Raw genomic sequence first — 10,629 nt, 5'->3', positions numbered from 1 at the left:
TTTATCTCCACATTTCAAAAGCCATAACTTTACTTTTCCGTCGGCACGGCCGTATGAGGGCTTGTTTTTTGAGCGGCGAACTGTAGTTTTATTGGTTCCATTTTTGGGTACATAGACTTTATTGTAAAACTTTTATTAATTTTTTTATGATAGCAGTGAGAGAAATCATCAGCTCTACAATTGTTTCTTTTTAGGGTGAATTCAAACGAGCGCGTTTATGTGCGTGCATATGTGCGCACAAAACACGCATCTGTTACAACCACTGAATTCCCTATGGTGTGTTCACATGTTCGCGTTTTATAGGCGTGCGCCTGTAAAGATAGGACATGCGTGCACCACAGGTCTTGAACGCATGGCCTTCAATGGAGCCGCAGTTGCTGCCGGCGGCTCCATTGAAGGCAATGGTCTGCTGGCATCCCTGAAGTGATTTTCAGGGAAGAGCTTTAAATATAAGCACTTCCCTGAAAAATCATTCCTTTTAGTGTAAAAAAAATAAAATAAATAAATATATGAAGATGGGCTGGAGCTTGTGCCTCTGGATCCCTCCGCTGCCCGGACCGTCTCACACAGCGCTGCTCTCTTCTCTTGGAATCGTATCTATGAATAAATATAGATATATTTGGGTGATAAGCAATAAATATAGAGCAGCGTTCATTTTTTTTTATTGTATTAACTTAAATCTTTGACACTTTTTTTTTGCCCTTTAAAATGGTCTTTATTTGCTCCACTTACTTTAATAGAAGACCCATTCAATTTGGATCCCAGTCTTATTTGGAAACTTGCATGAAACTTTTTTTAAGTACAGATAATATACAGATGGGCTACTTTTTAGCTAGACTCTTAGGCTGGGCTCACACAGGACCAAAATCTCGCGGAATGACCACACGGAAATTCTGCGAGATTTCTGTCGGAGAAATGCAGCTTCAAAAACTGCTATCACACTCAAGATACAATTTGTCCCATCTGTACATAATCTTTTTTTAAATTCGTTTTATTTATTGATAGGCAATTTGTGAAATACAAAATGAAAAGAAATTTATACGATACATAGTGATATGGATACAGTTAGAGTCCTGGTTCGATTTAACACGGATTTTGTTACTGTATTTCTTAAGGTATTTGATTATACGTTTGTAACAATAAACTTTTGAACTTATGAAAACAACAATAAACTCAGGTCCTGTTCTTCTTTGTTCCGGATCCTGAAAATGGAAAGTTACAAGTTTTCAGGCACTTATGAGTGGGGTGGGGTGGGGGGGGTGTTGGGATCGGGGAGGGAGGGGGGGGGTCAGTATAGGGTAGGTTTAGATTTCAATCAGTGGTCAAAGTAGAGTGAGAGTCTAGCCAGGCTCCCCATACTTTTCGGAATTTAGTCGGACAGCCTCTGTTTTGGTGTATGATTTTTTCATATGAGGTTACAGTATTTACAGTTTGGATCCAGTGTGGGATTGAGGGGGGCTCTGTTGCCATCCATTTTATGGCTCTCTCTTTACAGGCTAGGAACAGCGCTCTCTCAAGAAAAACGCGAGTGTAGTATGGCCACATCTCCTCCTCCAGCAAACCAAATAGCGCCACCTTAGGGTCCAGGTCGATGGATAATGGGGGCCGTAAAAGTGAGTTCACGAGGTCTGTCACTTTTGACCAGAACTCGTTAACGAAGTGGCACTCCCAAATCAGATGCTAGAAGTCCGCTTTCGGTTGGTGGCATCTTTGGCATGAATCTGAGGTGGTATTTCGCATTTTATGCAGACGGTTGGGAGTAAGGTAGGCTTGATGTATGATGTATAATTGGATTAGCTTGTTGTTTACGGCCGGTGACACTGATAGATGGGATTCAGAGATGTCCTGCCACTCTTCAGGTGTAAGGGATGTGATGGTGAGTCTCCATTTGTCATATGCTGGGGGTGGGCCGAGGTCTATTTTTGCTGAAAGGAGATGTGTATATAGGGCTGATATTAGGCCTTTGGGTCCTTGGGATTTGAGGATGCCTATTGTGGGGAACTTGGATATGCGGGTCAAGGTGGGAGGGAATTGAGAGTTCAGAGCATGTCTTAGTTGGAAGAATCTGAATAGTTGGAGGTACGAGGCCTGCAGCTTATCGTGCAGTTGCGTGAATGTGGGGAGTGTTCCGTCTATGTATATGTCTTTTAGTGTGTGTACCCCCTGGGTTGTCCAGTACTTTGGGTCTGGGATGGACTGTAGTGCGGTAAGGCCGGGGTTATTCCAAAGAGGAAGTTCTGGTATCACACCCTGGTAATTCTGCAGTGTCTTTGCTTCTTTCCATACGCTGAGAGCCAGTTTATGAAGCGGGGTTAATTCAGTGGGTTTAGTGCATTCCAGGAATTCTAAAAAATTCAGGAGATTATGTCATGTTACTTGTTTAGCTAGTTGTTTGTCTGCTATGGGTAGTTCTTTGTCTAGGACCCAGGCTCTGATATTTCGCAGTTGCCCTGCCAGGTAATAGAGCCGGAGGTCCGGAAGGGCCATTCCGGCTTGTTCTTTGGGTCTTTGTAAGGTTGATCGGCTCCGTTTGGAACGGGAGGAGTTCCAGATAAATGTTATAATTAGGGAATTTAGGGACTTGAAAAAGCGTTTGGGGACACTCACTGGCATATGCTGTAATATGTATAGACATTTGGGTTGGATGACCATTTTAATGAGATTTATGCGCCCAGCAACAGAAAGTGGTAGCTTAGCCCATCGTTTCAGTCTATGTTTTATGTTGTCTAAGAGTGGGTTTATGTTATCTGCTATTGCATTGTTATGGTCATATGACATGAGCATCCCCAGGTATTTGAATGTTGAGACTGGTTTTAGTCCATATCTTGCAACGCAGGGGTCATTTTTTGGGCCAGTCTCTGTGTAGAGGATTGTTAATTTGGACCAGTTGACATATAGTCCGGAGAAATGGGAGAATTTATCTATGTGTGTCATAGCTTGGGCAAAGGAGTTTGATGGGTTCGATAAGAATAGGATTGTGTCATCTGCGTATAGTCCCAGTTTGCTTTCAAGGTCTGCCCATTTAATGCCGGTCACGCTGGGGGCGCTTCTTAATCGAATTGCCAGTGCTTCAATGGCTATGGCAAATAAGGCCGGGGATAGAGGGCATCCCTGTCGGGTGCCTCTTGCCAATTGGAATTCCATCGATGGGATGCCATTGACGATTACATTTGCGCTTGGGGACTTGTATACAGTTTTGACCCATTGTTGAAAGTTAGGTCCGAATCCAAAGCAGATCAGACAGGCTTCTTGAAAAGCCCACTCCACAGAATCGAAAGCTTTTGCCATGTCAAGTGAGACCAGAGCCCAGGGCATGTTATATTGCTTACCTAGTTGGATAGCTGTTTGGACTCTACGGATATTTATGGTCGTGGACTTTCCTGGCATGAAGCCCATCTGGTCGGGGTGTATGATGGAAAGGATCACCTGATTTAGTCTGGTGGCTAGGATTTTGGTTAGGATCTTGTAATCTGTATTTACCAGTGATATAGGCCGGTAAGAGATACAGTCTGTAGGGTCCTTCTCAGGTTTCAGGATCACTACTATGGAGGCTTTATAGAATGAAGGTGGGAGTATTTTGTCTAACTGTGCTTGGTTTAGTACCTCAAGGAGTTGTGGGCCTAGTTGTTCGTTGTATTTGCGGTATGTCTCTATTGGGAGACCATCGGGTCCTGGTGATTTATTGAGAGCCATGTCTTGGATTATTAGTTGAATCTCTTCCAAAGTAATAGGGGCTTCTAGGAGGTCAACCTGCTCTTCAGAGAGGGTTGGGAAATTTAAGTCTTTTAGGTAGTCCAAGATGTCTGCCACCGTGTTATGAGAGGAAGAGGTATACAAGTTCGCGTAGAATTCTTTAAAGCAATTTGTGATAGACGGGGCATCAGTGAACTCCATTCCCCGTTGATTTTTGATCTTGAGGATCGTGTTTGTTTGGTTTTCACGCTTGATAAGATTGGCGAGTAAGTGACTAGATTGGTTTCCTAGCTCAAAGTAGTGTTTGGAGAAGAAGAGTTGGCGTTTGGCTTTAGCATGTATTTGGTGTCTATAGAGTCGGGATAGACTGAGCCAGGCTATTTTATTAGCTTCTGTGGGGGAAGATATATATATTTTTTCGGCTTCTAGGGTCTGATTTTCTATCTCTTTATCGGCCTGAGATGTTGATTTTTTAATATATGAGATGGCCGACTTAAGGAATCCTCTGATATAGGCCTTAAGAGTGTCCCACTTCAAGGCGGGATGGGTATTGTCGCTATGGGCATCTAGGAATAGAGAGATGTGGAAGGGTGTCTGGTCATCCGGTCCAATGAGCTTAAGCCAGAATGGGTGCAGTTTCCAAGTGGGCTTTATACTGAGTTGAGGGAATTTTAGGGTTAACAGTATAGAGCTGTGGTCAGAGATGCCTCTCGGGCAGTGTGTTATGTTTTAGAGGTATACTGCCAGTTCCATGGAACTGAATATTTAATCGATTCTTGTCAACGCGTTGTAGCCCGGTGAGTGGCAGGTATATTCTCGTGTTTCGGGGTGATAGAGTCGCCCGAGGTCAACCCATCCGACGCTTTCGACTAGTTGTCTCAGAGGGGAATTTAAAGTGGGAGTGGGGTTAGAGAGGGGTGTATGGAATTTGTCTTTAGTAGGGTCCATTATCATGTTAAAGTCACCTAGGCAGATCACTCCTGCCAACGGGTAATGATGTGCAAACGCTATGGCGGTCTGCAGAAGGTGAAGATTGTTGTGAGGTGGGTTGTAGATGGATAGGATGACATATGGTTTGGAGTCTATTTCTCCGTATACAAATATGAATCTTCCTTCGGGGTCCCTGCGGGTGACAATTGGGTTCCAGCGTAGCGACTTGTGAATTAGTACCAAGACGCCCCTGGAGAAGGAGGTGTGGAAGGAGCGGGCGGTCCACTGGATCCATGGTTTTAAGAGGGTGTCTGCCTTGTCCCTGATGAGATGGGTCTCTTGTAAGCTGATGTGTGGGTTTATTTGTTTAATGTATGAGAACACTGTCCTTCGCTTAAGTGCTGTGCCGAGCCCCCGAACATTCCAGCTAAGACATTTTAGGGATGTCATTGCTTACGTGGGTGTAAGGTTTAGCTATCATGTCTGTGCCCTTTGGGTGGGGGAGGAGGTAGGGCGTTGGTGGGTGTGAGGGGAGGGGTTGTGTTAGCGCCTGCTTGTAAAAAACATTAATGCAGAACAGAATACAACAGTTTGAACCATTAATCTTTGACATCTCTTTAAAATTGTGACGCGGGTGCCAAAGAACAACAGAATAAAAGAGTTAGGAAAGAGGGAGGATAAAGAGACAAGGGAAAAGAGAAGGGAAAAAAATAGAAAACCAAAGAAAAAGGGAAACGATTTAGCTACAATCTAATTAGAAGTAGCAGATGTTATGCTGTTGGGGGGAGTCTCTTGGTGGCCTTTAAGGTTTAAAGGGGTTGTCCCGCGCCGAAACGGGGTTTTTTTTTTTTCAACCCCCCCCCCCCCCCCCCCGTTCGGCGCGAGACAACCCCGATGCAGGGGTTAAAAAAGAACACCGGAGAGTGCTTACCTGAATCCCTGCGCTCCGGTGACTTCTTACTTACCTGATGAAGATGGCCGCGGGGATCTTCTCACTCGGTGGACCGCAGGGCTTCTGTGCGGTCCATTGCCGATTCCAGCCTCCTGATTGGCTGGAATCGGCACGTGACGGGGCGGAGCTACACGGAGCCCCATTCAGAAAAGCAGAAGACCCGGACTGCGCAAGCGCGGCTAATTTGGCCATTAGACGGCGAAAATTAGTCGGCTCCATGGAAACGAGGACGCTAGCAACGGAGCAGGTAAGTGAAAAACTTCTTATAACTTCTGTATGGCTCATAATTAATGCACAATGTACATTACAAAATGCATTAATATGGCCATACAGAAGTGTATAGACCCACTTGCTGCCGCGGGACAACCCCTTTAAGGCTGACCGCCGGGTCTCAGAAGTAACTTAAGGTTGCCTCGGCCATGTTTCACACCGCCTATGCATCGAGGGGGCGCCGAGAACTTGGGTTGCAGCAACGTTTAAAGTCCTGTTGCTAAGTATGATGGGGTCATTCATCCTCTTGGTGTTTCAGAATGCATATCTAGCCACTCCAGGGCCTCTGCGGGAGATTGGAGGAAGACCGTTTTTCCCTGGGCTACTATTCGTAGGTGAGCTGGGTATGCCATTGAGTAGGGGATTTGTCTTTCTTTGAATTTCCGCTTCACTTCTGTGAAGGTGACTCTCTGTTTTTGTAGTTCGGCAGAGAAGTCGGGAAATATGGAAATCGCTGTATTATTGTACTTTAATGGGCCCTTTAGTCTGGCTTGGCGCAATGCCGCATCTCGGTCTCTGCAGTTTAGGATCCTTACTATAAAGGGGCGCGGGGGGGGGGGGGGCTCCCGGGTGTGGTGGTTTCGTAGGGACTCGATGGGCTCTTTCTACTGTAAAATGGGTAGAGGTGTCGTCTCCCAGTAACGTTTTCACCAAGTCTCAGCGAATGTTTCCAGGTGAGAGCCCTCTGATTTTTCGGGTAGGCCTATTATGCGTAGGTTGTTACGGCGCGAGCGATTTTCTAAGTCATCTGTTTGGGACTGACAGAATTCTATTGCTCTTGTTGCCTTTTTGAGCGCTGTAGTTAGTGGGCGCAGTGAATCTTCTGCGTTGGAGACGTGGTCCTCCATCTCCCGTATTCTGTCACGCATATTATGCAAGTATTGTCTTAACAGGGAGACGTCGGATTTGATCTCCTCTATTTTGTTAGTAAGAGAGGTTTTGCAAGTGTTGATCGCATCTAGAAGTTGGCGCATGGTGGGTTCTGGGTTTTGCCTTGTTTCATTTTCAGACTGTTTCGTCTGTGTGGGTCGCGTTGCACGCGGGGTGTGATCAGGGGATTCAGTGCGGGAGAATTCCTTTAACTTTTCGGTGCCGCCTTTAGCGCGTGTACTCATGATAGAATTCGTTAGATTGGCGCGGCGGGTTATGAAGGTTGTCGCTGTAGTATAGATGGTGTCGGTGTATTCTTGTAGAGATCAGTGGTCTGTATCTTTGTATTATTATGGGCTGTTGAGAGGAGAGTGTTCGGTCGTCTGGACCGTGGTAGCGCCCAATTATCTCTGGCCTAGGTCAGGCCGCTGTATAAGGGGCAGGGGGCTGCGGCAGTCAAATGCGGCGGTTCGTCGGCTGCAGGGCACAGCAGGCCGCCCCCGCCGATGTGGTTTAGGGTCTGAGGTAGGTCAGTGTCTGCCGCGGTGCCCCTTGTTTTGTTGGTCTAGTCCAACCCAGTCCGCTCGTAGGAGAATATTAGGGTAGTCGGCCCCTCAGTTATCTTAGGCGGTAGGGTGGTTTTGTCGTTGGCCGCCTAGCCAAAGCCTGCGACTGTGGAGGGTCTATATGGTTAGTCCTGGGTGTTGTCCCTCAGCCCCTTGTGGGTAACTTACAGTTTGTCGCCGGCTCCGCAGGGCCGGACCCGGGAAGGAAATCCCTTCGGGTGTAGAGTCCCGGGCACCGTGGTCCGGTGGTGGCAGGGTAAACCGGAGATGAGCCGCTGGGAGTGAGCCGTCAGAGGCGGCTGGGCCAGCCACAGCCCGCACCGGAGGTAGGAGAGGTCCTCGGCCTGCGGGGCCGGTATCGGGTCGGTGCGCAGCTCCGCGGACGGCACGCCGCGAGGTGCCGGGTGTCGCTGCTGTGTAGCGGCAGGGGCTGCAGTGCGGTGGCTCCAGCAGATCGCAGCCTCCGTCGGGTCCCGGAGCAGCCGCGCAGGCCCAAAGATGTTCTGCGGCGTCTCTCAGAGGGGGCAGGTGCTCGGCATCGTTGTAGCGGCTCCAGGCGGGGCAGGGGGAGCGTACTGTCCCGTCGTGGATCCAGCCGGGAACAGCCACTCACCGACGGGGAACGGGCAGCGAGCCCCAGCTCGCGAGATCAGACCTGGATCGGAACGGCCGCCAGGAAGTCGCAGGTAATCGGTGTCGGGGTGGTCGGAGCCGGCAGATGGTTCGTGGCTCCCGCGCAGGTCTCGTGGCGGTGGTCCGGCTTCGGATGCAGGGTAAGCGGGGTGTCCTTCTCTGCAGGGGTATGGTTGGCGGTTTCAGTAAGGGGGGTTGCCCCCACCCGACTTACGATCAGGTGCAGGCCTCCGCGGCCTGGGGATAGCGTAGGGGGACCCCGGCTTGAGTGGAGCGGTGCAGTCAGCTCCGGGTTTCAGAGGAGTCTCCCGCTGGATGGCAAATGGGAGAGGGCAGCCCGCAGAAGTCTCGGCGTAGCCGGGCGGCAAGATGCGGCGGCGGGTTAGGCTATGTGCAGAGCGCGGGAAAGTGGCAGGGCGTTGGCACCGTCTCGCTCCCGCCACAGTCCGCAGCTCTATTATGGGTGCCAGGAGGCTGCAATCGACCCCAGCTGCGGTCCGGCTTATCTGTAGGGGATTAGGAACCCCTTGGTGTTGTTTGAGGTGTTCTAGTTCTGGTCAGGCCAGGATTATAAGCGGATTTTGATGTCCCCTCTGGGGAGCTCCTCTCACTTGCGACTCTCCATGCTGGTCGCAGGCCACGCCCCCCCCCCTTCCAAATCTTTGACACTTTATTTCTTCTTTTCTATGTAGAAGAGACAACGTGACCTCCAGGTAAGCTATGAAGCCCTTTCTAGGGCTCAGTTACTGTACGGGGAGGGACACATACATATAATGTACTGACAGCTCTATAGGGACACATACACATAATGTAATGACTGGTCTATAGGGACACATACACATAATGTAATGACAGGTCTATAGGGACTGCACTGGGATTTACATGTGTAATGCAGTTACACTGGAAGGGTTTGTCCTAATAAACCCTTTTTATTTCCCCTGTTAAGGATCATGGACGCCGTAGCTTGGATACTACGTACCCTGTTCAGACGAGACGACAGAGGATGGAAGAGGAAAAGGGATCTCTTTTTAAATGATAAAATTTTAACAAACTAAAAAAGCTTAGATTTATGAAGGTATAAGATTACATTTTTAGTGCTGGGGAATTGTTCCACAGCAGCATGTTGATAGTCACGGATCATGGTCTATACAAGAAGTAATATAACTGACTATAGATTAGTAAATAAAAGAGAATGGTAATGTATATTATAATAGTTTAGTATTTTTTTTATTCTTGAAAAGATGACTTTATGTAAATGAAAATGCAAAAATACATGATATTATGCTCAGATTGAAGGGTCTGTATCAAATTTGAAGGATGAGAGTGATCATTCTAAGGGAAGAGGAAGACCCTCCGAAGAGGAGGAGGGATGACCGGGCCCAACCGCAGGAGATGGCAGCGTTCCTCAATGTCCTCGGTAAGACACATTGGGCCTTTCCAATGGTTGTAGTGTTGAATCAGGTTAAATTATGTAACTTTACTGTAGTCACTAAACAAATTGATCATTTTCTTTTTTTTTCTAGAGGATAAATATCATTGGCTGTTCCTCGCCTGTGATGGATGTTTGAAGATATCTGACAAGGTAATATTACAGAATATTCACCATATATACATATAGGGACTTACGCTAGTGTAATAGGCCTGGAGACACACCGCACTGTATAACCTGGTGACATAATAGTCCTTATTAGATGTGACAATGAGATTTACTCATCCAGAGTAGTTATTATATCCTTTACTTGTTAGTAGTCGCAGCCTCTAACTGTCCTTCTCCTCCCACCAGTACCTCCTGGAGATGGTCCTCGTGTACTTCAGGAGAGCCGGACTCCGTACCGAGGAATATCGAAAGAACTTCTTCCCAGCTCTGTAAGTTGCTTTTATTATACCAGATCTGTAAATATAAAAATGAATAGTAAACAAGTAACAGGAGAGTCCGAGTGAAATTCGGAGAGGATTCCAGGATCCGGTAACATTACTAACACTAGTGTTCATTAGCTCTCCCCTTTTCTCCAGGTCTCTCCTTCTTATATAGATAATCCGCTCTACACGGTTTTGACTCGTTCTATCATCTCGTTTAATCTTTTCTGCCAGGTTCTTAGCCAATCAGATGGAAGAGGAATTCCCGTTTCGGTGGCAGATCTACCCCTGGGCCCTAGGAAACACCTGGATGGAGAATACAGAAGTACTCTTCCAGCATCAGGACCAGCTGCTCCGCCGGATGGGATTTAGAGCTTGGGTGGACCGAACTACCTGTGATCTGGTTAGTAGAAATCATATAAAATACTCCGGTCTTTGATGAAGAGTCAGTAGTGCTAATGATATTGATACACTGTTTCATTCTAGGTGATGGCAGAGGGCCCTTCCCATTGTGCATGGACAAGAGAGCGGCAGCCGGATCACAGCTTGGCTATTCCAATATTCAGGATGGACGAGGAAGACTTCATCAGCGACACACGGTTCAAGCATCCAGACTGCATCCTCTGTAAGACCCTCCGCCGGTATCCATCCTTGAGAAAATTCTGCCAAGCAGAGGAGGACCCAGACATCGGCTGCGACTGATGAAGATGAGTATCTTTTGTATAGTCACACGCATGCCCACAGACACTGTCTCACACATTGATGGCTCATACCCATACATGTGCACATACACACACCGTACAGCCATCAACACATTCAATAATCATCATCATTACACACCGTAGATAGTCACATGCA

At 47.5% G+C, this 10,629-nt stretch overlaps 1 long non-coding RNA gene across 1 annotated transcript; it reads right to left on the bottom strand.

Moving 5' to 3' along the window:
- Window positions 1-518: 518 nt before the first annotated feature.
- LOC136619878 (uncharacterized) lies at window positions 519-10,607 on the bottom strand. Its single transcript, XR_010791075.1, has 3 exons — window positions 9,654-10,607; window positions 9,541-9,580; window positions 519-597 (listed from the first exon to the last, which is right to left on the bottom strand). It is a non-coding gene; the product is annotated as an uncharacterized lncRNA (long non-coding RNA).
- Between the last annotated feature and the right edge of the window lie 22 nt (window positions 10,608-10,629).

This window comes from Eleutherodactylus coqui, chromosome 3 (assembly GCF_035609145.1).
Source record: "Eleutherodactylus coqui strain aEleCoq1 chromosome 3, aEleCoq1.hap1, whole genome shotgun sequence".
In the NCBI taxonomy this organism is placed as follows: Eukaryota; Metazoa; Chordata; class Amphibia; order Anura; family Eleutherodactylidae; genus Eleutherodactylus; species Eleutherodactylus coqui.
The sequence above is the reverse complement of the archived record's forward strand: the minus strand, read 5'-3'. Positions and strand labels throughout refer to the sequence as shown.